The sequence below is a fragment of the Bidens hawaiensis genome, unplaced genomic scaffold (assembly GCF_021521415.1).
Source record: "Bidens hawaiensis isolate Kalapana, Puna unplaced genomic scaffold, B.hawaiensis_p1.1 tig00024911_1, whole genome shotgun sequence".
Classification (NCBI taxonomy): Eukaryota; Viridiplantae; Streptophyta; class Magnoliopsida; order Asterales; family Asteraceae; genus Bidens; species Bidens hawaiensis.
The window spans coordinates 1-3839 of record NW_027493956.1 but is presented as its reverse complement, the minus strand read 5'-3'; the positions used below and the strand labels follow the sequence as shown (position 1 = coordinate 3839).

At 39.7% G+C, this 3839-nt stretch overlaps 1 pseudogene; it reads left to right on the top strand.

Moving 5' to 3' along the window:
- Positions 1-1936: 1936 nt before the first annotated feature.
- On the top strand, positions 1937-3834 carry LOC143570377 (putative LRR receptor-like serine/threonine-protein kinase At2g24230 pseudogene; annotated as a pseudogene).
- Positions 3835-3839: the final 5 nt, after the last annotated feature.

Below are 3839 nucleotides of genomic sequence, written 5' to 3'. Positions count from 1 at the left end.
TTTTGTTGGATGGCTTTCTCAAACATTTCACAAGTCGAGTTCCATCTTGTTGGACAATCCAGTTAGGCCCCAACCATTGACAGTTAGCTTCTTCACAAAATTTTTTGTATCTTGAAAATGTTGAATTGTTGCTAAAAACATCTCGTAACATTCTTTTAAAATTGTTTCTTTGCGTTTCGATCACGTTTAACCCATCTTGCACGGCCAAGTTGATAATATGTGCAATGCATCGGCTATGAAAAAACGCTCCATCACAGATAGGTTTATACTTTAATTTTAAATGGCCAACCGCGGCCGTATTGTTGGACGCGTTATCAAACGATAATGAAAAGATTTTATCTTCAATCTTGTATTGTCGAATGACTTTATCCAAGAGTTTAAAAATATTTCTACCCGTGTGCGGGTAATCAAACAATTGAAACGCAACGGTTCGTTTCATCATTTGCCACGACCGGGGGTCAACCCAATGAGCCGTCACACAAATGTATGAGTCGGGGCGAACCATTAGGTACCGACCACACATCCGTGGTTAAGTTCACACCAGTTTGTAAGTTTGAAAAGTATGAAATTAGTTCGGATTTAGCGTTTTTCCATGCTTTAAGCATATCTCTTCTAAGGGTTCGAACGACTTACGTGTTGGTAGCGTGGTTGAACATACGTTTGCATCATCTGCGTGAATTGAGGGTTGTCGAAGTGGTTGAAAGGAAGTGATTGTTGAATCACAAAGTTGCCAAACTGTTGACGTACCGCTTCAAGGTCGTACGTAAACACCGTTCCTTGATTCGTCATCTCCGGCTGCGAACTACTTCCGGATTCGTCCTTCAAGACCTTGCAAGAGGGCTTTTCTACATGAGCTCTTAAACTGGAGTTTGCTTCTTTGTTATAAAACTTCAAACAATGTTTGCATCTAGCTTTTTGGGTTCCGTTAGACATTTCGCATAGGTCGAAATGTTGCCAAATATCTTGGTTTCGTTTCGTGGGGATGACCCGAACGACGGTTTCTCCCGTGTTCGAGGCACCCATGTTGACCGATGAAGCAGCACTTTGGGAGGCCATGATAATCGACTACGAATTAAGAGTGGTATACTCGAGTATGAAATAAACGACTACGAAAGAAGAGCGTTTGGAGTTGTATAATCGCGTATGAAATAAACGTTTAGAGCTTTTGGAGTTGTATAATCAAGTGTGATCTAACCAATACCCAACCTAAACTATATATAGATGTTTGTGGGGGTAAAATGGTAAAAAAACAAAAAAAAAACGGCTAAAAAACGGTCAAAAACACAAAAAAACGGCTATAAGGCCGTTTGGTAACGTTCGAAAACCGGTTAAACCGGTTAACCGGTTATTAAAAAACCGGTTAACCGGTTTTTTTTATAACGGTAATAACCGTTATTTTAAAAACCGGTTAACCGGTTTTTTAATAACCGGTTATTAAAAAAAACCGGTTTTTTTTATAACCGGTTATAAAACCGGTTTTGGGTCCAAAACTTATAACCGATACGTAAACCGGTTACGTAAACCGGTCAAACCGGTTTTTAAAAAAACCGGTTTTTAAAAAACCGGTTTTCGGTTAAACCGGCCAAACCGGTTCCGTAACCGGTTTTTTTGACCACCTCTACTCCCACCTCCTCAGTCAAATTTATTTATTTTTAACCCTTTAATTTATTTCCCCATTAAAGACAATGTTCTTCTTCCCTATGCCCTTTATTGCCCTTCAACTCCCACTCAAAATATCCTTCAAGTTTCTTGCTTTCTCTGTTCTACACACTCCAGTTCACCCAAAAACAATGAATTAGTAACCCCTCTTCATTTTCTTGAATACCCTTTAAAAAAAATACAAAAATAATTGAAAAAAATGAATTTTTCTTGAAAAAAAATTGAATTTTTCTTGAAAAATTAAAATTTTCTTGAAATTCCGGTGGCCGGAGGTGGTGGCAGCAGCGGCGGCGGCGGGTGGTGGTGGTGTTATAAAAAGTGTTTCTTGAAGTGATTTGAACATGGGTTTTGCTTTGGTTGGTTCACTAGTGGTTATACTCTTAACTCTGTTCTTCAGGTCAAACTTTGGTCAACAGCAAGACCAGCCTATACCAAACACAGATGGATTCTTTGTTTCTGAGTTTTTTAAGCAAATGGGTATTTCAAATTCACCTTCTTTTATTAATATACACAATGTTTCTGGTCATGTGTGTTCATGGAAGCTGGTTTCTTGTGATGCAAATCAACAACATGTTATTGGTCTGTTTGGTTCAAGTTTAGGGCTTTCTGGTTCTATCCCTGATAACACTATTGGCAAGCTTACAAACTTGAAATCTTTAGATCTAAGTAATAACCAAATTACCAATTTGCCCTCTGATTTTTGGAGCTTGGGTTCACTCAGAAGTTTGAATCTTTCAAATAATATTATCTCTCTGAGTCTTCCTAGTAATATTGGCAACTTTGGTTCACTTGAAAGTTTAGATCTTTCTGGTAACAATTTTGTTGGTGACCTTCCTGATTCCGTTAGCTCGTTGGCTAATTTACGAGTTCTTAATCTGAGCCGAAACGGGTTCGGTTCCACTGTTCCATTGGGGATCATAGGCTGCCATTCTTTGACTTTTGTTGACTTTTCTTGGAACAAGTTTAGTGGTGTTCTTCCTGATGGTTTCGGGTCATTGTTTCCGAAACTTGAAAGGTTGAATCTTGCTGGAAATGAGATCACAGGAAAGGGTTCCGATTTTTTAAAGTTGGATTCTTTAACTTACCTTAATGTTTCCAACAATCGTTTCGTAGGTTCGGTTGTTGATATTTTTCGGGAGCCGTTGGAAGTTGTGGATTTGAGTGGTAATCACTTTGATGGTCATGTTTCCGAGCTAAATTTCAATTCTAGGTTATCGTATATTGATTTATCCGATAATGAGATTAGTGGAAGCTTTTTCGCTATTGTGAGTCAAACCCGTGATCTCAAAGTCAAACACCTTAATCTTGCCAAGAACAGGTTTTTAGAGCAAAGATTGATTAACATTGGTTCACTTCATAGTTTAGAGTACTTAAACTTGTCTGATACCAATTTAGTCGGTCCGGTCAGCAATGACCTCTCGTCGTTAACTCGTTTGAAAACACTCGATCTCTCGAGAAATCACCTCACCGGTAAAATCCCAGTTTTGAGCTTGAACACCCTGAAAAATCTTGATCTTTCGTATAATAATTTAACCAGTGAGATACCTATTTCGGTCTTGAAAAAGCTTCCATCGATGGAAAGATTCAATTTTTCGTACAATAATCTGACCCTTTGCGACTCCGAGTTTTCACCAGAAACCTCCGGTCTGCGTTTATCGGGTCGTCAAATAGCTGCCCAATTGCTGCAGACCCGAATCTTTTGAAGAAAAAAACGCGTACTCGTAAAGGACTCGAGCTTGCTTTAGCGTTAACCGTTTCGATAATCTTTTTACTCGGGGTGTTGTTGTTTTGCGCGTTTGGATGTCGAAAGAAAACGCAAACGTGGGTTGTGAAACAAGATTCTTACAAAGAAGAGCAGGTAATGTCGGGCCCGTTTTCGTTCCAAACGGATTCGATGACTTGGGTGGCTGATGTAAAGGTTGCGACTTTAGTACCCGTTATAATCTTTGAAAAACCGTTGCTAAATTTCACCTTCTCGGATCTTCTTTCGGCTACTTCAAATTTCGATAGAGGAACCCTTTTAGCCGAAGGGCGATTCGGGCCCGTTTATCGAGGGTTCTTGCCCGTGGTGGCATCCATGTGGCGGTCAAGGTGTTGGTCCACGGGTCCACCATGTCTGATGAAGAAGCAGCAAGAGAGTTAGAGTATCTTGGAAGGATAAAACACCCGAATCTTGTCCC